General features: G+C 46.6%; 1 protein-coding gene across 3 annotated transcripts in view; it reads right to left on the bottom strand.

Annotated features, from left to right (window-relative positions):
- The window catches only part of LOC119188205 (solute carrier family 23 member 2), a 143,971-nt gene that overhangs the window by 23,678 nt on the left and 93,985 nt on the right, over window positions 1-26,308 (bottom strand). The gene's annotated exons all lie outside the window — the stretch shown is intronic.

The following is a 26,308-nucleotide window of genomic DNA, read 5'->3' as shown; positions in this document are numbered from 1 at the left end:
TCGCGCCACTGATGCGTACAGAAGGCTTTAACAACCACCCGTCTCTTGCACCCACGCGCCCACAGTTCCTTCCTAAAGTACACGCAAAAGACAAAAGCGGTCCGCCGTGGTGGAGCAAGGGTGACGGTGATCTGCTGCTGACCAGAAGGTCACGAGTTTGATTCCGGCCGTAGTGACCACATTTCGATGAAGGCGAAACACCATAGGCCTGTGTATATATACTGTGTGATGTCTGTGCGCTGAAGAAACTTATAGGAGCCTGCAACAGCGTGCGTCATAATCACATGGTGGCTTTGGCGCGCAAAACCCCAGATATTGTTATTAATAGTACATATTGCACACATCAACTTAAGGGACGCTAGGCGTACGTTCATAGGGTTTAATGGTAGCTGGCCTGAGGTCACAGGGCTAGAGAAACTAGGCCTAATTGAAGACTTACTCGGTTTCACCTTTTGTGGCATTCTAATGCATCATTCGTGCAATCGTATATCAATCAGTTTTCTTACGCATGTGGTACAACTGCGTAAACATAGCGATAAATCTTGGCGGTTAAAAGTGTTTGCTTGGTAGTTGCCCCAAAATTTTCTTATGCAGCTCCACGGCGACGTTTTTAGCTGCTCCAGAAGATGCGCCGAAGTGACTTTGGTCGATTTCATCACTGCGTTATGGCATATGCCGGACATCCTTTGGATGTATTTTTGTTACGCGAAACTTTAGATCCATGGCGACAGACGTGAGGTTCGATGCTTAAGCACCACACACTTCAAGAGTGAACCGGTGCCTGTTACGTTAACGTAACTCGATGTTCACGGAGCATTATAGCGCCCTAACGCCCGTCCTTGGAGTAGGATGCTATCGAGCTGCCGCTGTTTATCAACTAGCACAAACAGATGATTCCCAATTGTTTATGCGACTGGCCTGCGGATGCAAGTGACCGCGTTTCCAGTCTACAGCTCGCGTGAACTACTCTCCTCCACGACTGCAGGACGTTCTCCTTGAACCGTTGTGCCTGTTCGTTGCGGAGTGCTAAAAAAAAAAAAAATACCGGGACGCGGCGATAGACCGAAACACGTTGACGAACGTGCAAAGAAAGGGAGATCGAGTGGCGCTGTTTCGCTTATATCTCCATCCTTGTATACCTATGCAGTACCATATGGTATGACTCAGACCAAGGTTGCCGACGCCAGGCATGTGCTGTGTATTCTTCGAAGTTTCCTTCGTGCGGCAAAAAATAATAAAAAAATTAAGTAATGGGAAAAATAACAAAGGAGATTGGGGCAATTGGTACGGAAGATAAGGGCCGTACAAGCATCCGCGTGACATCTTTGCAGAGCGCGCACTGCGACTTGAAGGTCTCGCTATTACGCTGGCGAGCACCAGCGCAGGAGTAACAGTGTTCTCCTAATTCTCGCCGAGGGAGTCGTCTGAATTGTTGCAGCATGAAACGGCGGGAAAGCTCCGAAGTGAGCCAAGGACGATCGCCGAGAAGGAAGGAGGCTTTTCCGCTCTGACCTTTCCTCTGACAGTGTACGCGCTTCGTCGCTTACGTGTACTCCGGAGGCGTTTGCTTTGCAGTTCCCGTTTCCTAAATGGCTCAGCTACCACTCTCCTCATTCGCAGTGGAAAACATTTAACAGCTTTATTCTAACATTCGGTATGCTGAAGTCCGTAAATGAGCCTGACGCATTGGTAATAAATACCTCAGCCGACATTCGTGGAGTTCTCGATAGGCGTCGCTATATCTATACAGCTTTCGTCAGTCTACAAAAAAAAAAAAAAAAAGCCACGTATCTGTCTGCGCTCTGCGCGGCAAATGTCGTCGAAATACGATAGTCATCTGCTGGCCTTCTTTCGCGCAGCGTCACATTTTCAGCGCAGCCTAAGAAACACGAGGGTCTTTATAATTGCGTATCTACGCATTCCTTAGTAAAAGAACACACCGCCTAATACTTGCGTATTGACGTTGCGCCTCAGATATGCGTGATATTAGCTTTTTGATCGACAATGCTCGCAAGTATGAACGTAGCCACCAGTTCGAGATGGCTGGGCGTTCAGCAAGTGCTTAAACTTTTGCCGGGTGATGAACTCGTGCGACAAACTGAAAGACTGGCCAAAATTTCTGCGTTAAGGTATCCCAAGAAAGACTATCGTCCTTAATATCGCCTTTAACACCGTCATTACAAAATGTGCCAGAACATACACTAATCGTGGCGACTTTATCTGCTGGCAATCGAGATGACTAGCCGCGGGATCCATGACCACAAAGCGGTATACACAGCCGTCACCATCGCATTTCACTAGCTCAATGGGTCTGACGTTCTCTGACTTAGCACGATGTGCCAATATTGATGGCCAACCAAGGAACCATTCTGAGCTGTAATCCGAGCGCCACCGCGATTTGGGCACGTCTAAGTACATTCCATGGCATATGCTCCTACTGAACAAACATGGGTCTACGACTAGGGCGCCCCTCCAGGTTATTTGAAGTCAGATTGTTCCGTGGGTGAAGTGAAAGAAAACAAAACAAAACGAAGGGCTCTTGTCTCGCAACGCGGGACCATACCAAGTCTTGCGTCAAGTTAGGGACGTAGACTACCAGATAGAGCCATTGCACTCTGATTTGACACCGAGTTCACCCCCTTTTGACATTGTGCATGTTTCGCGGATGAAACCCTACTTCTCTTACACTTCTTTTCTGGACTTGCGCCGATCCGGCGCTACAGCACCCGGGAGTCCTGTTACGGAGATGAAGTGAGGGCTGACCGGCGCGCCAGTGTGTCAGTCTGCCATCTTGACTCTGGTCTGTGTCTTTCCCAGTAAATAGATCTTGTGTATAATGCACCGACCCAGTAACAACATCATTACGAGTAACGCCGTAGTGGAGGACTTTGGAACTTTCGAGTATCTGGCATGCACTGACGTCACACAGTGGCATGTGACGTGCACTGACGTCACACAGTACACGGGCCTCTATCATTTCGCCTCTATCGAAATGCGACCACCACGACCAGGATCGAATCCGTGACCTTTGGGTCAGCAGCCGCGCACCCTTGCCACTGATCTTGGAATTAGCTGGTGCTAATTAACCAGGACTTGGAATTAGCCAGTGTGCCGTCGTGGCTTCGCTATTATTGTTGCATTGAACTGTTTGACACCGATATTCCTCTTACTGAGCAACTTATATCAAGAAATCCAAGAGCTTCCACGGCTCTCACTGCTGTGGGAGCACCAAGGACCTCGAACGGAGGTCTCTACACGTCCCTACAGGTGCAATTAAAAACCAAAGTGGGCTGGTGCTGACTGAATTCGGTATTTGTGGATTAGGGCTTCATTGGCACATATTAGGTCTGGGCAGGTAAAGATCTGCGTTTGTCATGCGTGTTTCTTGCTGCGTTTTGTCCTAAATGTAATACTTGATATAGGAAGTTGGTTCTTCGAGACAGTAGCGCTAACGTAAAGACAAGGTACGAACAAACGTGTTTTCTGTGTTTGTTCGTCCCATATCGTGTCGTTACGTTCGCACTGTAGTTAACGGCCTGATACGTGCTGATTAAATCCTGTTGCATGAAGCCTACAAAACACCTCCCCATATCATCCACCTCCCCGCTTCAGAAGACAGCAGAGAAAGATATATAGGAAGTCCCGCCATGGCTCTTTTTTCCTTAAAGCTTCATGCTCCTTTCCCCTTTTCCCCAGTACCAGAATTCTGAATTAAATTCAGTAGAGTGAAGCTTTGGGCTAGTTGGTTTTGCAAGGTGGAGTATACGAACAGCGCGATATTCTACACGGGGACACAAAAGAGGAGACACATACAAGCACCGAATAAAAGCCTGGCCGGACACACACATGGACACGTACCGGAACTATTTAGACACTCGTGTGCGTAATTCCCCTCTAAACTGCCGATATACGCCGACGTGGTTTTAACGTTAAACTGAGCAGCAACGAGCGTGCACCACCTGTTGCCGTCCTATTGCCGCGCCGGCGGCAAAACGGAAGCCGTTTTCCCGGACACCGGTTTCTTCGAACGGCACCATGGACGCGCTTTTGACCTCCAAATGAGGAAGCGGACTTACATTATTGTTTCTTTGCTGGAATACATACCCATGCGCTGATTTCATTAAGCGCTTGGAAACTTGGCCAGTTGCCTTGATATCACTCCGACCTCGCTTCGATTAGCTACTTATTGTGACAGAAATGCACGTCGAAACTTGGACAGAGTCGCAGCAACAGTTGATCGGTGGCCATGTGGCTGTTTCTGTTATACTATAATTATTTCTCGCACCATAGCAATAAGTGTAGCGCAAATGTGCCGAGTCATCAGGTATGCCAGTGCTCATCTGGGCTCCTTCAGAATGATGGTCAATATGTTTGGACGTGTTCAAGAAAAATTGACTACGTCTGCTTACGGTGTACACTTTCTTAGTTGCAGTACGCACACCGAGGGCACGAACAGTTGACTATCGATCCCCAATGATTCAAGACAAAGTAATAGGTAATAGTTGATAGTCACGGTATTAAACAAAGCATGCATGTTTCCCCACTATCGTTTCCCCCTAAAATAACCGAATAGAGCGAAAGAAAAAAAAATCCGGTGAACTTGTACGAGCGAGTTGATTTGACTGACATGTGTTGTGCCGAACAGGTGACAACGAAAGTATCGCTTTTCTGCGGTACATGTGCCCACTCATGATGATTGTGATGATGATAATGATCCTAGAGCGGGAATTGGAATCAAATTATGATGATTTCTGGTACGAGATCATAGCGTTAATAGGACGCTGAACGGCACAGGGCTCGTCTGTGTGTGAATTCGCTTTCAGGTATAGAATAAACACGCCTGAAGAATGAGAAATTTAAAAAAAATAAGTTTTTTCGTAAAAAAACAAGAAAAAAATTGGAGTATCTAATGATTATTCTAGCAAAAGGCACGACTGGTGAGTCGGCCAGTTTCAAGCGTCCCGCGATTCTTCTTTATCTTTATAACTCTCCCTGCCATGCATGCATATCTAAATATCGCATTCAACTTTCGTCGCAAACGCCTTAGGGTGTGTGCGTTGTAAAAACCAACACTGACAAGCGACTTGTAAGAGCTGGCTGACGATATGCCGTTTATGGCTCATGGGACGGGGTGTTTATTTCCGAACCCGTCAAGTAATCGACTGCAATCAGCTTGACGAGAACTGGCACGCCCACCGTGGAAAGAAATTACACGTTCGCGACACATGGTTATATTGTTTTTTATATAGCATATATAGGTGGGAGTGCGGCGTGGAAAAAGATGAGGTGGCCGGCCGGGGGGCTAATCAGATTGCACCGGGCTTGTTACAGTACGTTGGTTAAGGGCAAAGGGCAAGGAAAACGCAAAAGGAAATAGACGAGACGGGCGAGCTCAGATAAGAGCGTTCATTAGGCATTCAAAGGCGATCGCAGAACTCGAGATTGCTGCCGGGGCTGGTAAGAGGGATTCGTGTCCAGATTTCGGTTTGGTTGAGTCCGGGATCCCTGTTTACCATGCAGCTTAAGTCAGAAGCCGGTCGTCTTGTCGGCTGTCGGCAGACCCTCAGATAATCGATTTCGTTTCCGAATGAGTGTGATTCGAAATCAATAAAGTATCCATCCTGACGTGAATGGATCGGCAGTGAGAAACTCTCCATGATTAAACGTGATATGCTGCTGGGAGCGTAAATAAGGGTTGACTTGAGTCAGTAAAAAGATTGAAAACGTTAAAAACGAGGTATTTATTTATTAAATAATTTATTCATATTTATTTATTTATTTCAGCAGGATATCAGCCATCTACGCAACCAAGATAATAGTTAATAAATTAATGTGCCGCACGACATGCAGCCATAAGGTATGAAGAACTTTCATTTAAAGATCCGGAGAAGTGCCTCCCCCTTAGGGTGACAACACGGGCCGCTCCCACGTGGGGCCAGTTGGACCTAACCTAACCGCTTCATCGCTGACTCTCTGCACAACTCGAGCTTGATGCTGATATTCCGAGCTCCTGAGGACCGAGCTTCGTTTCTGCTCTACGTGGTCCTTATTCACGCACATAACGAGGGCTACCGCCGAAGCACGGGCTTTAAATCACACGTTCTCCCGCAGCGAGGGCAGTGCTAGCTGAAGTCACTTGGGAATAGACAACGCACGAAAGCGAGATTGGGATAAGAAATAGTTTGCATCATCCTAAATTCAGAGTATAGGACTTGTTAAGGCACGTGCAAGCAGTATTATGAACAATTCTTCATGTTAGGTGCAAAAAAAAAAAAAAAGACTGTAGAGCTAAGTACGACATTACTGGTAACAGAAGAACTAATTCACGCTAGATTAAATTGAGAAATGACTTTGCCTAGTTGTACGCAGGATGAAAACTGAAAGAAACAAATAATTAGGGCAGCCTCGACCACTTTCGTCTTTTTGCCACTTGCGCAACAACAACAACAACAACAACAACAACAACAACAACAACAACAACAACAACAACAACAACAACAACAACAACAACAACAACAACAACAACAACAACAACAATAATAATAATAATAATAATAATAATAATAATAATAATTTATTTATTTATTTATTTATTTATTTATTTTCAATACTGCTACTCTCATTCGAGAGCGTGGCAGTTGGGCAGTACAATGATTTTCAGTACAGGCAATGAAAATAGAGGGAAAAAAAAAATCAAAGCAAAACAAGTGAGTTAAAACATACACTAACATTTGTAGCGTAATTACAGCATATGTGGGTTACAAAAAAAAAAAAAAAAAAAACAAGAAGCACGATATATACAGCATACAGTAAGGCAAACAAAATGCTGGTTAAGGAACAGCATACTCAGTGGAATTTACACAAAAACGCCTAACACATGCTAGGTTCAAGGGAAATGACAAAAAAGCAAAAAGAAGGAACATGAGGCTTCGCAAAAAGTGACCAAAGAAAATAATAATAGTACAGGTGTCGGTGGGGGCTGGAATAAGACTAGGGTAAATAAGATTACATTTCTGGCATTGAGCAATAATAATAATAATAATAATAATAATAATAATAATAATAATAATAATAATAATAATAATAATAATAATAATAATAATAATAATAATAATAATAATAATAATAATAATAATAGTAATAATGGTAATAATAGTATTAATAGTAATAATAGTAATAATAATAATAATATGTTGGTTTTACGTGACAAAACCCCGATATAATTACGAGAGACGCCGTGTAGTGGAGTGCTCCGGGAATTTCTACCATCTGGGGTTCTTTATGGTGCCCTGGCAGCTACACACTACACTTTCTTATTTCGAAAGGCTCGTGTCGATACCACATGTGTACGCATTGGTTGTTCGCAACGTGCCCGAATTCATGTCCCTGCTTTTTGCGTATACTGGAATCGTCCGCTGCACACCCGCCGCGTCGTGTGGAGTTGATCTTGGGGGTCCGCGCACTCCGGGAATCCTGAAAATGAGGCCGGCGGCCTCTTAGTCCTAGGTACTCTAAACCGAGCATCAGGGGGCCTCCGATCCTGGATTCACGAAGGTGAGAGAGAGGAAAAGCAGGGAGGTTAACCAAGCTTGGCTCGGTTGGCTACTCTACACTGGGGTGGGGGAAAGAGGGACTATAGTTAGCGCGCACACTTTCAACGAGCTGACTTGGCCTATAGGGCAGAGCGTCAGCTATACATCTTCCCCCACACAACTCCCCCAGCAATCGACAGGCCACCCTCTGGCGCCAGCTACAGGCTCACACTCTTGCTTCTCCTCTCGTTCTATCGCACTATCACCCCCTTTCGTAACACCAGCCTGTACTCTCTGCCCTGGATCTACCTTTTTCCGAAGAGAAGATACTTGGCTCATGGCTCTACGCGTCGCTGGCCAGCAAAGCGACGCGCGCATTGCTAAGTTTTCTAAAGACGACCGGACTACGCGACCGCTTATAAGCGTGCAATGGACAAGGTCACATCTACACACACGTTGCCCTTCACTTCTCTCTCTCTTCTCCTTTAATCCCCTCACCCCTTCCCCCGTGCAGGGTAGCAAACCGGACGTGCGTCTGGTTGACCTCTCTGCCTTTCATTTCTTCCCTTCCTCCTCCTCCTCCTCCTCCTCCTCCTCCTCCTCCTCCTATTGCTTCTGCACACCTCCTTTCCCGGCGGATCGTCCCCCAGGGGCCCTCCTGAAGATCTGGGAAGTCTGAGAGACCCTACTTCGTTCAGAGGACCCGGTGGAGCAGACAATGGCTGCCGACCGGGCTGCCAGCGTCACAGAGCCCCACCAAATGAACGCTTGAGCTCAGCGGGATCGTGTGGAGGCCCAGGAGCCGGCGTGCCCCAAACTCCTCTGTTAAAATAAAGTTTTTTTTTTTTTCATCCTCCCGTCAATTATCGTCTATAGATTTGCACCAGTGTCCAAACACGGCAAAGCTTGACGAAGTTTCCTGTCCTAGCGGAAGGGAACTGGCTTTAAGCGGATCACATGTGCTTGCTCCACTTTTAGCGGAAATATTCACACAACAAGCGAATCTCAAAAAAAGGTGCAGCAGCATGAGCGAAAGAAATAAGAAAAGGGCGGACATTGATAGGAGAGTGTGGCGTCTCTGTCACAAGCCCACATCCTTCCCGAATGACTTTATTGTTTGTCCTTCGGCGTAAAGATATTGAAGCACATGAATGTAGAGGTAAAATGGGACATACACATTGTACTGCGTGTGTGTCATATTGTTTTTACATATACGTCCATGTTATTGTGTGGTCAATGCCTAAAAGGCCAATTGATGACGTACTTATCAGTAAGCCGAAATACCCACACTCAACTATTGTTTGGTGTAACTTTCTACTATTTAAGTTTGATTAAATTTTTATTTCAGTCTATACATAGGCGACCACGGTATTGGCTTAAAAGGACTGTTAAACGAACATTAGGTCGCTGGTTCGTACACCGGCACCAGCTTGTGATACGATTTCCAGAGAAACGCAAAAAGAAAAACAAAGTGCGCATAAAAAATTTCATGAGGCGATCTGATCCGCAGTCATTGACTACCACACCTACAGGTTAAGTAGATTACTCATATGCGTTGGAACCTAATAATAGATTGAAGTCAGCATAATAGATTGAAGCATAATAGATTGATTATTGAAGCATAATAGATTGAAGCCTACTAGATTGATTAATAGATTGAAGTCAGCACGGTGTATTGTGGCAAACGCCACAATACACCGTGCGTGATTGGCATTGAACGTACTGTGAAAAACTATAGATTGGGACTGCATACATGGGCACGTGGCGCAAAAAACACACCCGTGGCTGTTTCTAGACAGTGTTGCACGTATTGCAGTGCGTTTCTAAAGCAGCATGAAAGCCATCTCTGTTCTTAATGCCGTACGTAGCGTAAGGCCGGCAGAATTTCCGAGGCACGCTGTCGTCTTTCTTTTTTAAACTCTCGGATAGTTAGTTTCGCATTCTGAGCACGTTACTTCGCGGCTTTTTCTTATTCCGTTCTGTAGTGTGAATACGTGTGAACAGTATATGAGAGACGCACAGAAAATACAGACTGCATGCAGACGTAAAAGAAATGATGATAAGACAAAGAATGCAAAAAAAAGGGGGGGGGGGAGTATAGCACTAACTACTCTCGAAGGTATATTGCGTGCAGGCCACGCAATATGCGCCGTCGTGAAGGAGAACGCGATCTAGAGCGAGATATACGTTCGAGCCGAGGAGAGACGGAAAAGTTGAACAAGCTCATCGCGTCACGCGGAACTGGCTCTGACAAACAAGTTCCGATTGTCTACCGCTCCGAAGAAACAGCGTGATGGGAAGATAATAATAACAGTCATTGTTGGGACTTCGTATAACGAAAAACCACGGATTACCGGTAGCTGTGGGGTGTTTGTGCCGTCTCGACACTGTGTCTGTGTTTGTACGCTCAGTCTTTTTCAACACGAATATGCCCGCCAAATAGCTCATCTCTCGGTCATTCTAAGATTACAGCGTTGCCAGAATTTTTCATGAGGGTGGCAGTATTCAGGGAGGCAGTTGGGGGGAGGGGGGTATATCAGGTATGTTCCTGCGTGTGTTTGTATGTGTACGGGTATGTACATGCCAAATTGACGATTTCGTGAGCTTTGAACGAAGTTGCGAATCACGTAAGAAAATTTGGGCTTTAAGACAAGTTATTTATTTATTTGTTTGTTTTTTAATTATTTATTCGTAGACCATGCCGGCTGCTACTCGTATATGCTGGAGCACATGACGCCCAGTGCTGTGATTTTCTCGCAAGCGGTGTTTGCCACTTGTGTTAATTTTGCTTACCGCCGAAACTGTACGCACTACATCGTCCCATAGACAGTGTCCAAACACGCCACTCTCGACGCTGCTCGAGCCACTAGAGAAGCGCGAAATTCGGGGTGAAAAAAATTGATGACCAAATTATCCAGATTGATTTATGATGGCGCTGCTTACAGACGATTAAATCCAGTTATCAAGAGGGGGCTGCGCAGCAGAGCGTCGTCGTCTTTCGCGTTGAAGTTACTCTGGAAGGCTCAGTTGTTTACTACGTGAAGGGTTCTGATAACACTAATGATAACACTAATGACTAACACTAATGATAACACTAATAACACCACTACGGCGGGGCGATTCTGATAATTATCTTGCAGCAACCATGGTATACGCGTTTGTAGCTCTTTCGGGTCAGACCAGCAGGGTCAGCGTCAGCCCTTACTAATTTATGCAGCTATCCCATTTTAATTAAAGTCTCCCCATGTCTGCATGGGGGAGATATGAAGAGATCATCCGCCATCACATTTCCCATTGTTCATGGTGAGTTTTTCAAGATGGCCTTGAAAATTGATTGCGTGATCGTCCTTTTACCGAACCAAAGGTCCTGGGAACATAGCCTCATTTTATACGACCTCTACAACGTTTTATTGTTATCCCCTCCCCCCTCCCTCTCCTTTCGCTTTTTCATAAACCAAAAAAGCTACATTGCCTCGTTTGATACAGTGGCTGAAAAAATTGAGAATTTGAGTACACAACTGCAGACGCGTGCTCTCAGTGTGTGCGTGCGTGTGCGTGTGTGTGCGTGTGTGTGTGTGTGTGCGTGCGTGTGGGTGTGTGTGCGTGCGTGCGTGTGTGTGCGTGTGCGTGTGTGCGTGCGTGTGTGTGCGTGTGCGTGTGTGTGTATGCCTGTGTGTGTTCGTGTGTGTGTGTGTGCGCGCGCGTGTGCGTGTGTGTGCATGTGTGTGTGCGTGTGTGTGTGCATGTGCGTGTGTGTGTGTGTGTGCGTGTGTGCGTGTGTGTGCGTGTGTGTGTGCGCGCGCGTGTGTGCGTGCGTGTGTGTGCGTGTGCGTATGTGTGTGTGTGTGTGTATGTGTGTGTGTGCGTGCGTGTGTGTGCGTGTGTGTGCGTGTGTGCATGTCTGTGTGTGCGTGTGCGTGTGCGTGTGTGCGTGTGTGTGTGTGCGTGTGTGCGCGCGTGTGTGTGTGCGTGTGTGTTTGTGTGTGCGCGTGCGTGTGTGTGTGCTAAGCCTGTATTCCTCTACTCTGACTTCATCTTCTCCACTCCATCTTCATCTCGTCCACGCTTGATGTTAATGAAAGGCATGCAAAATTAACCTGCCCGCTATCCATTTCGCCATGAGATCACATGAGGTAATTAAAAATTTGAATGTTTGCAAATATCAGCAATCTTGTCTCCTATATAAAGTAAGAAGGAGTGGTTCGAAAATGACTTCATTGCGCGCCTCCAAAAGAAACGGGTTTCACGGTAGCAGAATATACTCATTTGTGTCTGAGAACAACGAGTATAGGTGAAGGATGATGAATTGTCCTATACGAATACCGTATACTTGCCAGTTCTCAGTAAGATGTCTCTCGAATTCGAGGAGTCAGAAAAAACGTCAGAATATTCACGCCTATCTGTCTTTGTTTGATGCTAAAAAAATAGTCTTCCTGTTTGGCGCTATATAGAACTGGTTGTACTTTTCAGAAAAAAGAAGAAAGGTGAAAGTATTGTTATTTCCTTCTGTAACGCTCACGCTTTGACGAGCATCCGCAAACGCGGAAAGGTGTGCTTGATTGGCAGAGTGTACGTTTTGTACTCCTCGCTGCCTGCTTGGTTGACGAGGCGCGACGCGATCTCGAAATCCGGTTCCAGAGAACTGCGTTTGACGTCCACATCCATGGTGTGCCGTTGCCGTCCGTGTTCTCATATGACGTGTCCACCGACCGCAACTACGCGATCGGACGTCTTCGTAGGCGCACCCTCAAGGTGGCCTTCGAGGGTGTACAAGAAGAAACGCCTATGCCGAGAAAACATTAAAAAAAAAATGAAATGAAAGCATGTTGATGGTTCCGGCTCCGCGCAGTGAAATATGGAAGGTAACAGGCCGAAAGGCGTGTGTCTACCCTCGGGAATCAATGGCAAAGATGGCGTGGCCCATTGCATCGGCGACCTTCGTCGCTCATCGCCCGTTGACTCCATTCGATTTCGTCACGCCTTCGCCGAACAATAAAGCTTGCCATAGTGAAAACCAGCATGTTAAAGAAAAGAGCAATAACAAAAGGGCAGGTTCACACAGAATGAACTTTCGAAGGAGGGAGTGATTTACGTGACATGGTGGGTCCGAGGTCAGGATGTCATAACTAGTTGACTGTACAGCAGGGTGCAAATTTGCATAACCACGCGAACAGGCGTACTGAAGCGTGCAATAGAGGGTTGGAGCAACTTGGCCATTACGTGGTCATCTTCAAAAGACTTCGCCGATGCGCGCCTTTAGCTAATCGCCCCGTAAGTGTGTGAGTGTGGGCGGAGGTGCAATGTGCCACGCTTCAATGAATTGGGGAACTCTTGGTAAAGTACGCTCATTAACAGTGATGCAAGATACTTTTGTACTACAGAGAATTGCAGTACGCCAGGACGTAAATCGTTCTACCTTCATGGTGTTCTTCTCAGTTGCTATGGCCTTCAGCGCCTCATCACGAAGTCTTGGTTTTGTCGGCCTTTTATCCGTTTTATCGCTCGGGTTCATTTTTTTTTTCGAAGAAAACGACTGTGGCGCACAGGCACCAATGGTTCGCTGAGCATTCTCAAGGTCTACGCTTTCTAAGCCCCTACACTCTGCCATACGTACACGCTGCGTCCAAGACACGGGCGCGATCGAGGCGCGAAGGCAAAGTGCTACATCATGAAGTGGCTCCCTCTTCCTCCGGTTGTCATTCTACGGTCAGAGAAAGCTCATTTATTTTCCGAGCAAAAACTTTTATGCCGCAATTTATCATTTGCCCCTATAATGGGAAACAAACAACGCCAAATATCCCCCACTGTCCCCAGAAGATACGAGATCACAATAACAGGTTGGCTGATTATGTTAATTGTGTCTTACTTGCCAAAATACACTTCGCTCTGGACGGATGGTTTGAGAGAGCTGAGGTTTACCTGTCACTCATCGTGACATATCACACGCAGACGGAGGCGATCTGAGCGGTGTTGCCATCGAGTCGACAGCTGACCAGCCGCGACAGTTTTATGTATAGGCAGAGACGCAGCATCCGCCTTTTGGAAGCCATCCGGGACGCACACCTTCCGAGTCTTCCTCTCCTCCCGCTTCTTGAAAGTTCCTGGTGTAGGCGTCAACTCACGCGCAGCCGTCTTTCCACCGCCGGGCGCGCGTCGATGTTCATTAGACGGGCGGCGCGCACTACACTGGCACCTTGCCGAAGTTGTACGCAGTGACCAAGGCTACACCCTGTTAACTTTGTACGTGCTTGCGTGGCCTTGTATAGCCCGCTGCATGCCGAGGCGACGGCACGCGATTTCTCTTGTTTTGCCGTTGATGCGAACACGCCCTTCGGCGGGAACCACCGCATGCGCGACAGGCGGTCTGCGTCGCCTGACTCCCTGCTATTCATAGCAGCGTATCTTTCTCGCGCAATGCGTCTCCGAGAGCCGGGCGTTCTTGAAGTAACGGTCGTATAGCTTGCCGCGCGTTACGAGGGTGGCGCCTTACGGTGATTTCCTTACGCGTACCTCTGAACGGTCTGACTTGAAATCGACATCCGCCCTTTTGATACTACGGTAATAGCGCGTAAGAGAGCGTAGTGAGAAGATCCTTAAAACTTCTGAACAATAGCGAAGCAAGTGTGAAATTGCGTTTGATGACGAGCAGCCAGGGTTAGTCGTGAAAAGGGATAGTTGACAATCGCCATTTTGTAACGCAAGAGAGAGAGAGAAAGAGAGAGAGAGAAAGAGAGAGAGAGAAAGAGAGAGAGAGAAGTGTTTATTGTGGCATAAACGCTGGGACGTCGTCCTGAGTCGATTTACCAACCTGCTACACAGGAGTTCATTTTTAGGAAAAGGGAGGGGGGTGGAAAATGAAGGAGAGAAGGCGTTGCTGATGACGAGGAAGGTGGCAATCAAGCATAACTTTGGAAGTTCCAATTAATTTATAGTCTCTTGTCGAGTTCTGTCTCGCGTAAAAACTTGTTCGGTGCTTTGTAGCATGAAGCCACAATGTTAATCATCCCCTTCATGAACACCTTTGCCACCAGGCGGGATTTTGAGGAATTTATTTGCAGAAACACTTCAAGCAAGATATATCCAGCTTTCGCAGTGTTTTGCAGCCTATTTTTTGCATCGATTTTTTTTAGTTATTATGATTTCTAACAATTCACTTGACTAGAACGCATATAGAAGTTGACGCATATACAACATAGCAGTACTGGCCCGCGTTCATGTATTTGATTTTCGCTACGCACCATCAGTTTCGTTGACTTGCTTCGTATTTTACGTGTATTAAACAATTTTTATATTCGAGTAGCCCTTAAAACCATGGTATTAGGTCCCGCGGCCTCAGGGCAGGCACTGACGTCTTTTGCTGTGACAGCTATACCACCAGAAGTGCGAGGACCATGCCCGTAGCTAGAAATTTTTTTCGGGAGGTGGGGGGTTGAAACCTTGAAAAATACCTATTTTCATTAGCTTATCCTCCGTAAAACACCCCCCTTCACCGAATTTTCTTTTGGGGGGAGAGGGGGGGGGAGGGCGAAGGCCTTTTTTTTGGCTATGGGCCTGGTAAGAACCTTTCCGATCTATAGACGCTATTCAACCGTCTTAATTCCAACGACGCACAAAAATAGGCGTTTTCTTTTCGTTTGCTTCAGTTCCCTTAAGATTCCGTGTTGCGTGGAACACGTAGGCGCAGCCGTTATTGGGCTCTTGGTCTATAGCTTAAACGCGAGTGTGACCATATTAGACAAAGACAATAACTGTAAATTCCACCAGCTTATTTGTTGCGAGATCCATGGCAGATATAGCACTGCTTCTAGAAGTATTTGCTCTGTCTCATCTCAACATGAGAGTTTATTTATATAAATGAGTAGGAACTACTTGGAACTTCTCATAAATCTGGGCCTTTCACAATCCTCTGGCATGTTGCCAATCTTTAAGCGCTATTCAACACAACAAGCGTTTTGTTTGGCTCCAGCAGCTCCTAAAGCGCAATGTGAATGCTGCTTGGTGCCGCGAGAGCTAAAATGAACATTAAGTCGAACAGTATGACTGTCAGGGCTCCGACTGTTTCGAGTTTTCGCTTCACTATTCTTTTGTTTGTGCTCGCAGTGCTATTTCGTGCGAGGTCTGAGTTGGTTGCGGTAGTACAAGCCAAAACGCTGGCTTTGCTGCCAAGGCGGAGAAAGACTCTTTGTTTTCCATCGCCCTTGCAGACTAATGTAAACAAAAAAGGACAGGCCGACACAACGGCTAGTGAAGGACGCTGCAGGTAGCACCACGGAATTACCTAATCTGCCTTCGCGTAGGGTTGCCCAAAACAACGGCCGTCACCACAGCTGCAGGCTGTTGCAGTCCACCCAACCTTCCGGCTATTGTGCCTGAAACTCACGGTCCTTAGAAGAGTGCAGCATGGCAGAAGGTGAAAGAACCGCGCCATTATAAGCGATCAAGGGCCAAATTCTCAACCTGCGCGCGCACGAGGGCAGTCTGTGATTGTTTGGATATTTGCCTTCTGTCTCATTTCTCTCCGTTTTGTACGACTCCATACACTTGTGCTCATTTTTTTTTATCAATGTAAGAAACAACGCTGAAAGAGGGGAAAAAAACCTTGTTAGAATGTCGACAGAAAGTGTGCACTGGACAGCTTCGTATTGAGCAGTATAATAGAAGCGATGTACAAACGCGAGCAAAAGTTTGCGGGCTACGAATATAATTGCTGCGGAAAAACTGTTATGATATAGCCTTCTAATTCAACCTATAGAGCGCATCCTAAACGAACCACTTAACAAAACCTCGAAGATTGCACTTAGTGCACATGCTTTTATGCACGTTGAAGGTTATATGTATGCACCTTAAAAATGAAAGAAAATGCATCTCTTATGCTTCGTTGTGGTTTCTAAATTTGCAGGGTGTCAGCAAAAAAACATGACCAGGAATTACATTCGTTACAACGTTAGAATACTGACTCAATATAAAATATGACGTGATCCATATGGGAAATCAAGGAAGCTTAACTTGAATTCTCCACAATAATTTATAAGCGTCAGTATCTTGTGAAGTCCGTATTAACAGAAGCTGTCATCGTTTATTACTTCACTTAAATTGCATTACCGTATCCGTCAGCACGATCAAATTATCTGTATCCTGTGTCCGACGTTGTCTCTGGGCGCGTGTTTAACCAACTTCGGATATATACTTACATGTCTTCGCGACGTCTTTCCAACACAAAATCTCGTTGTTGCTATCGGCTGCCATTTCGAATTTTCAATGCACTGAAGATGGGCGCGATCTGCTTTCTACGTGAAAAATAGCGCTTATACAACGTGGGATAATTCCTCATTCCTTACACTTCCGTCGGCTAGCGTATACAGTAAAAATGTTGACCGCCAAATACATCGACCCAGAATACGATTTTCATGCGTAATTCAGAGTGATTTACATAATAAACTCGCATTCAGCGCTGGACTATAACAGGAATCACGTCACCGCCACTGTATGCTTTTAAGCCTGTGTGCCGCAATAGCTAGTACACCAATCTTGACTAGGTTGTATAGGTAATGGCTATCGTGCATGCTACAAGTGTTGTGTATGAATGGGTCATTTCGTGCGTTACCAACACCGTTGCTGCAGCGTACGGCCTGGCAAACGAGGACCCATAAAATAATTTCTCGCGCGCTTCCCCGTACGCCAGTTAATCACGGTTTTTCTCGTCACTGGAACAGCTTCTCAAACTTCGCCTCCGGCCAGCAAAAGGTGAAGCCGTGTCTCCTAAGTAATGCTGCATGGTATTCTCGAAACGAAGCGTCAGAAGAACGCGTTGGCCGAGGCCTTCGTGTACAGATATACGGCGCGGGGTGTCGGAGCAAACGACCTTTGTGGCACAGAGTCGTCCTTGAGGATCCGACGGTAGGAAGGCAGACAAGGGACATTAAAGGCGTGCTCGAGCGGCAAAACACAAGAATGCGATGGCTTCCGGCTAAGCGCGGTCTGCCAAGTACCGTTGGCACTCGAAGAATTCGGGGACCGTAAGAGGCCTCTCGAGGAACATTTGCTGTCATCCGCTCGCTCAGTCCTTAGAGCATCCCCTAACCACGACTTCGGTTTTTCTCGCTTCTCCAGTGAACCTTGGCGACACGTCGAGTCCGATCGTAGCGGTGGTGGTGCCAACGGTGTTAGTATACAATTACGTTGAATCATTCGGTCGCGAGAACAGGCTGAGCGTGGCATGGGAGCTTACACCCGAGGTTTTAAGGCAGATCGCCTTGTATGTCTTACGAGCAAAAAACAAACAAACAAACAAATACGGCGTCTTGCATATAAACGACCGGCGGGAACACGAATGGTATCGAAAGTGACATCACTTCACGGACGCATCAAAAGTTGCTGAGGGCGATATAGGTGGATAGCAAAATCGTGGCTCACGCAAATCATTGTGGGCTACAGCACCCGTCTGCAGTTCGAAAAGTTCATTCAAGCTTTACTTGCTTCGCGTGAAAGCTCTCTTTGAAACACGCGAAAAAGATGATATCGTTCGGGTGGTAATAAAGTCAGTGATTCTTATCACGCGATATCTGTGTAGAAGTAGCCGCGTAATCAGTAAAGTTGTGAGCGTTGTGAAGGCAGCTGTGCTTTATCTGAAATCAATGCATCTTGCGCTCGTTGTAACGAATGTAAAGTATAAGGTCGCACATAAATTCTTTCCTCGCTGAGTTCCCGTACGACCACCACATCTCCGTCCTTATAATGGCTGGCACAAAACGAACATATTTCTTCACTGATAACGGCGATGCCTAAATTCTCACATAAAACGATGTCATCGGCTGTCTCGAATGAGCTCTCAAGTTTCAACACTGCATTAGCTTTAAAAAATGGCTGCGCAAGATGACTTGTTAACAGCCTATAGAGCTATAGCGGTCGATAACCGACGCCAGTCAACTGCAAATGGTCCACTAGAGGGGGAGTGTACAGTACAGTGCCGTAACGTAAATACCTTTCTGCTACAAAACAGTACAATGCAGTAAATTACAACGTTCACTTAAGAACGCAGGCCAGAAGGCACTGCAAGCGCAGTTTTGACGAAGCTGTGCAAATTTACACCGAGCTTCGTAAAAATTCACTTTATAGATAGCTGCAGGGGCGAGCAGTGTCTTCCGTCATACTTCTAGCGAGAAGTAATGTAAAATACATCCAGAGTTTTCATAAATAATTCATTCTTAGGAATATCAAAGGGGCACATATGTTTTAACGTATACAGAAGAAGCCACGTCGGGGAGCTATTGATAACTTGTGACCAACTGTTCTTTAAAATTCGTGTATATATCGATTGATCAGGCATTGTTTAAGACCCTCTATTAACATACGACTGACATCGACGGCAATCCTATTTATGTCTTGATGTGCATAGCAGCATTTCGCAGCCTTATAACTATAGCTCACCAGGTAAATTACTGCACGCAGCCCAAAACAACCTTTCTCCCTGTATAAGACACGTGCGCTCTTATCACGAAGCGCGAATAACTCAACTGAGCACGTCGAAATACGAAACGGATGAGCGGCGTGCTTTGTCACGAGGCGCTGAGGAAGTGAAATAGCGACCGCGCAGGAAGCTTCAAAATAGTTGCGAAACCATAAGCAGCATGGCGTAAGCATTTGTAAGCAGCGCGGCGTAATTAAGTACATCGTTTGTGGTGTTTGGAATGTTTCCTATTTGTGTCTTCGTCTTCTCGCACAGTTTAACAAGTTTGTCAGCAATGAACCGACCAATATAGCATGCCAGAACGTATTACGTAAGAAGTCGTACAAGCATTCGTCCTGCACCTGGGAATTCTCTCACGTAAGTGAGACTCTCTAGAGGGCACGTGCTAACTATATGTCAGCCTGCGACTAAGCCAGATATGCGCACCTGAAAGCGTATATACGAAGCACGCCGTGCGCGAGGAAACACAAAAGACATCATTCAAGTGAGTCATGCTCACGTGTACACAATTGTCTCGCACGCCTCTTCCATAGTGCGCACAAGGCATTAGCAGCTTACATGGTTAACTAATTAGTTAGGCACACTATACGCTTACGGTTACACGCATGACAGCCTTGAGCGAAAAACTATTCGAACGAGGCAAAACGATTGTAGGAAACGACAACATGGCTTCAACTTTTGATCATTAACGGGAGACGCGGACACCGATTGGTCAATCAGTGACGTGAAGCATGGATGAGCGAACACAAGGACGTCACTCAGTGCATGACTAGAAGGGTAAGCTGCGGTGTGAGTTCAAGAGAAGATGAAAGCTTGAAGATTGTTCTTTATCAAGAGGAACGAGGGGGGGGGGGGGAGCAAGACTCGTGTTCTAAAGCTTTTCATTCAATGCGTGCACTTTTCGCCTGTGTGAGCATTCACGCCATGCGAATCCTCCTGATGCTTGTATACACTGTCGTTCTTTATGAAAGGGAACACGCGATCGCGTGACCTGCTTTCTACAACGGCTGCCAACACAGTATCTCGCGTCGCTTTTCCAGCGCGCATAACTCGTTGTTTTTCTTGCCAATAGATGACGGCGAAAGCCAACGCCTTTTCTTTTGCTGTCGGTTGATGATGGTCCTGTAGGCCACCGTCGCAGAGCGCAGGCCACGTGTGTTCCCTTTCACAAAGGACGACAGTGTACATTTACAATGGAGTGCTGAGACTGAGTATGATAGTTTGTGTCGGCCTAGTTTTGTCACCGTTGACAACGTTACGATGACAGCCATGATTTAAGGAAAGAGGGAGTAGCCGGAACAACACACATCTAGCAGCCAATCCTTAAATGTATTTATTTAAAATTAGAAAAAAGAAGGAGGGGTGGAGGGCTAGGTTTCTTGTAGTATACTAAACATAAGCTGCATGATGAGGTAAGGTGATCACACCCTATCTCGACCAACTATTGGATTCTGTTCGGCGAGCGTGTGGTGGGGTTGAGACACTGGTTTAGAATGCGCGCTGACAGCGTCAGTATACCAGCGTACTCGTTTTTAGCAGTCGGTCAGTTCTGCAAGGTAAGACCACTGCCAACGCTCGTGTAGACCGGACAACACCCTTGTCCACGAGTGAACATAAAATGATTAATAATCGGTCATTTTGTGCCAGTCGTTTATCTGGCTGCTATCATCATTCCCGTGAGTTGCACAGAGCTAAAGACTTATAATTCGCGCAATTAAGAACCGAGGACACTCTCAAAGGCAAAGACTCGTGTGCCTCTTGCGTCCACCGTCGCTATATCCTTGAGTAGCTTGTTCGCCGATTAGACATCAGAAAGCGTGAACGCGAACTGAACGATCGCTGTTTTCGCACCAAAAACGAAGCATGCAAACTGCGATTCCGAAAATTTGCACCGAAATTGCTGTTGTAATGCCAGTCAGACTCGAAAGAGACAGAAAAGGAAGTCTCGCGTGGCAACAAGATGCTAACTAAATGTTTCGTTTATAGTTAGCGAGCCAAAGCGTGGTGGTCGGGCCGGTACGCTGCGGGCGAACTATACTGGCAGCGCAAACCACATTGCGCCAGACGGTCATTAAAGCGGAATTTGGCAAGAGGGCAAATCCGCTGCACCATGCGCACGGTTGGCGGCGCGTGCCTGTGATGATATCATCAAGCGGGCTGTCGTCAATGGGATTGCGCGCGTGCCTGCAATGATATCATCAAGCGGGCAAGGGGATTGCGCGGTGTTTTGACTGTCTCTGAAACATTAACAAGGTGACACCAGATGTGTCTCCTCGCACAGTGTTCCTGGGCGAAACGTTGTTATGTGAAGTCGTTGTATATATGTGCTGCTTTAACAAGAACTACCTGCTAATTATGGGTGCAAACTATATAGCGCAATCGACAGGAGGGGACAGCAGAGAGGTCACATTGCGCTGAACTTGCAACAATTTATTTCTTTGGAGAGCCTTTGCTTTTTATACAATTACATGCTTGCAACAGCCATGCGGGGTCATTAAAGTCATCATTGTGACACAGTGATGTTACAAGAATCCATCTCGTGGACAAACCTATAAGTACATCTTTTCTGTCCCCCCCATGTCGGTTGCGCTGATTAGCACTCAAAATCATGTTGCAACAACACACCCAGTCTTCTAACTATTAGCAACAAATCGTGAAGTTCAGGGAATCGATCGAATGACGTGACTCGTACGTCACTACCGTATGAAGGAATCATTGTTCTCTAAAACATTGTCACGCGATGCATATGTACGGCGCCGTCAATGGTCATTGTAGTTTGAGAAAAGCATACAATTTCAACACCTTAGGGTGTTGGTTCTATTCTTGGCCATGAATAACGTGAACATGACAACGTTGAAACACGGTGAACATTCATTTTCCCCTGTTGTTGAGCTAGAGCGCATGAAGGCGCTCCGTCATTTGGCTCTATATTGAAGGCCGGTGATGAGACAAGGGCAGTAACAAAAACTTAGCGGTGATTTGGTGGTGAATATGAGAGCAACGCGCTAACATTAGCTTTAATTACACCTGATTACCTTGGATTAAATTTATTTGATTACACTGATAGCCAACAATCAGCAAAACTAATTGTTGGCGTTTGTCTGCCCATAACGCCAATATGTTTACGAGAGAAACCCTAGTGGAGGTTTCGGGCAATTTCGACTCCTTGGGGTACTTTAGTGCACCTTAATTTAAGCACGTGGGCCTCAGGCATTTTCGACTCCTTCGAAAATGCGGCTGCCACAGACGAGATCCGAACCCGCGACCTGCGCGTCAGCAGTCGAACACCATAACCACAGACAACCGAGACGGGCTATCAAACCATGACCTCCGAGATTATAGCCAGCAAATCGCCACTGGCTAATCTCGGAGGCCACGCATCAAACCAGAGTTCTAGTTCAATGCGAGCGAATGCGGTATACTTCGCGAAAACACTCGTGCATTTTTGCCGGAGTGTCCGTGTAAATGCTAACGCATTAAACGTAGGGTATCGGTTGCACATTCCGCCCCTCGTTAGACTCAGTAATGATGCTTCGTAAAGGGAGCGCACTTCTTTGCGCCCTCCGCAGTCCTTGAACGGCACGACCCACTCGGTTCGGAGCCGAGATTCGCAGCCAAGTCGCCGACTGCACTCAATGAACGAGCGGTTATCGGTTCGGGAAACGCCCTTCTCAATTGCCCATTCAGATCACATACGCGACGGCTCCCCGAAGGCGCGCTTGCTTCGCAATGTCCGCACCAGCCGCGTTGTCTAGTATGCAAATCAGCCAGCCACCTTTTGGCATGCGCCAGTGCTCCACACGGTTAGTGGCGATTAGAAACTGTGAACAGAACGTCGGGCAGAGTCGTTGGCTCAGCTTCGACGCGAAGGAGGGGGCTTCGCCAAACGTCTCTGCAACATCGATTTTGCCATTTATACACGTGGTCTTTATTCATTTGTGTTTTTTTTCTTTGCGTTTTGGAACGCGCATACTAGAATGCAAGCTCTGCCGTTGGCCCGCATTTTCAATAAATTACACGATGCGCAATTCCAGGCACTTGCTCCGAAGAATGATGGGGAACGAGTTGCTATTTTGGCGTGGCCAACGAATATAAAGTAGGGCCAACAAACAAACAAACAAGCAAACAAACAAACAAACAAACTAACTAACTAACAAGCAGTGACTACATATTAAGGTCATGATTAGGGGATAGTCGGCTCTAATATACCGTTCCCGTGCTTTTTAACGTAAATAAAGGTAGTACAATATAATAGTATTGTATGTAATATAGTAATAAACATAATATAATAATATAATAATATAATAATAAAGCTGGTAAAGGAGGGAGGGGGGGCAGGCCAGAGCAGTGCGTTTATGCTCACTGCGATTCACGTGTCAATATATAGCGAGATTGCGCAGGAGATAAACGAACGCCATCGGAATTGGAAACTTCCGGCGTTCTTTCAAACGCACTTGAAAGGGCAACTTTCCGTGTTCAGAAGTACATTTGCAACCGCCACGGTGGCTATAGTGGTCATGGTGGTCGACTGCTGATCCGAAGGTCGCGGGGTCGAATCCCAGTGGCGGCGGCCGCATTGTGGACGGAAGCGAGAATACTTGAGGCGCGCCCGCGTGCATAGATTTGGGCGCACGTCGAAGAACCAGATGGTAGGAATTTCCGGGGTCCCCCACTAAACGTCGCTCATAGTGTTCTTTTGGGAGGTAAAAACTGAACATTTATTATCATAAACTAAATGTTGCCGACAAAGCAACAAGCTTCAATGCCTTGCCGCACACCTAGTAGAAGCACGGTTTCGCGTGAATGTCTATTGATTGAGTTAAAAGAGGCTCAGTCCTATAGCCTAACATACAATCTACAACGAAACTACCTACAGGACTACTCAACATTACTCTGTAAGTGCGTATGCGCCTACGACTGAAAATCGTAGCCGCTCAGGGCGGCTCCATTTTCGTCCCGATTATAGTCCAGCACTGAAATTAGCCTATAGACTGCATCACGCTTGACGCCGTCGCTATAGCACACACAGAATTCCAGCTCATATAAGGCATTGACATTTGATTGATATGTAGGGTTTAACGTCCCAAAACCATTATATCAATATGAGAGATGCCTTAGTGGAGGGCTCCGAAGGTTTTGATCACCTGGGGTTCCTTAACGTGCACCAAAATCTGAGCAGACGGGCCTACAACATTTCCGCCTCCATCGGAAATGCAGACGCCGTAGCCGGGATTTTTGAACCCGCGACCTGCGGGTCAGCAGCCGAGTACCTTAGCCACTAGACCACCGCGGCGGGGCAAGGCATTAACATTATCAGCTAGTTTAAACTGCTCATATGCGCGAATATTATCCGTCGTGTGATAACCATCTCCGGATAAACGCGTTTGCAGCCACGCAACGAGAGAGAGAGCTTGCGGCCATATATAGTGGGGTCTGTAGGGTTGTGTGGCAGAAAAAGGTATGTGGCATATTCCACGATGCTTTTTGTTCTTACTAATTATAACGGTCGGGGTCTAAGTACCCAAGATCACGATAATATTGGGAGGGAGGCCAAAGTGGAGGTTTCTGAAGGGCTGCAAGAATGGCGTCTTTTTCCTTTCCTTTCTTCCTCCTCCTTTTGACCGTCTGGTGTTTCTCAGCGGGCACCTCGATATAAGAGCCTCTAATATTTCGACTCCATCTAAATACGGCCATCGCGCCCGGGATTCAATCCCGTGACTGACCTCCAGGTCCGCCGTCGAGCACCACTAGACCAGCATGGAGGGTGGCTTCTCTTTTTTGAGTGCTAATCACTAATTATACTTCCAGTGTCGGGATTTATAGCAATTTCTTTTTCGAACCATCTCATAACGCAGGACGTTATTGCGAGCATGGCCCATGCTTCTTCATATGAAAGAAAAAATATTAACTCAGACCGAATGCTCATTTTTGGTTGAACGTCCGTTTGCTATTGGTCACCCCTCATATATGTCCCACACCGTTATTAAATCACACCGGGCGTGAAAGTGGGGCGCATGAATAAATTTTCTGTAATAATAATAATAATAATAATAATAATAATAATAATAATAATAATAATAATAATAATAATAATAATAATAATAATAATAATAATAATAATAATAATAATAGCTTTTACTCCAAACATTTGATGAGGGACAGCTGCAGGTAAAAGCTGCTCTCCGAAAGCGGCAGCTTTATATGAGCAGCCAATTCCACTTTCGATTTCTCCGACGAGCCCCGGCCGTGGGCTATTAAGTTGACCAATATCCCAAAAGAAGTGGTGCCTCGCGAGACACCCGCATGCCTCCGTTCACGCCAGAAGGAGTTCGTCGTCGGCGTCGACGATCGCTCGAAGGCCGTGTGGCCCGTGACCGGCTCGGCCTTTTCGGTTTCAGCCGCGCTTACTCATATATGCAGGCGGAATGCACGCGGGGACCCTGCGGCACGCTCTGTCGTCGAGAACGGGGTCAGCCGCTCTCGCACGCACAGCCGCTATCGGAAGCCCCGTACACCGGCGGCGGCGGCGGAGACTGGTCGGACGGGCCGCGACGCGATGACCCGCTTTCGCTTTCGACCGCCGGAGAGCTTCATCCGCCGGATGCCTCTGTGCCACCTGTGGCCCGATGCGGCCTTCACCAATGCTTACTCACTTCGGGTCGGAGTGGTCAGAAGCCTGGCATGTGAGAACTTACAAGGTTTCTTGTGAATTCGCCTAAGCCCTATGAAAGCTAGCTATAGTATGTCAATCTTGGAATAGTGGAAAGACCGAGCTTGAGGCCTGAAAACGATGAAAGCGTTGATAAAGTTTCTGCAAGCGACCCGCCTTTTTGAACGATTGTGACACTCCTGTGTGCTTCTACTTCCACCCCTCTTTCCTCTCTTCCTTATACTTATCTATCTTTCCTCTCCCCTTGCCATTGCAGGGCAGCCAACAAGATATTTGCTTTTTTGTTAACCTCCCTGTCTTTCCCAATCGCATCTCTCTCTCTCTCTCGCCTAAGTCGACTCGGGGGCGAAAGTCATGTTGTTTTCGTTCTTCTCAGTAGATATATTGGTCCTCCACGCTCACATCCGAAAGCCTTACGTACCTAACACGATTTCGCACAGCCTCCGGGATTAGCCCGGCCCCACTTTTGACCAATCGACGACGATATGTGAAGACATCATCATGCAAGTCACAAACTTGGGGATAAATGACGTCACGCGGTAACGTGATGACGTCATTATTTTCTTCTGTCACTTGCATTGCCGCCGCCGAAGTCAATTTTCACGTTTGGTAAGGCATCAAAGCTTCCGCCTTAATAGC

Source organism: Rhipicephalus microplus, chromosome 1 (assembly GCF_043290135.1).
Source record: "Rhipicephalus microplus isolate Deutch F79 chromosome 1, USDA_Rmic, whole genome shotgun sequence".
Lineage (NCBI taxonomy): Eukaryota > Metazoa > Arthropoda > Arachnida > Ixodida > Ixodidae > Rhipicephalus > Rhipicephalus microplus.
The sequence above is the reverse complement of the archived record's forward strand: the minus strand, read 5'-3'. Positions and strand labels throughout refer to the sequence as shown.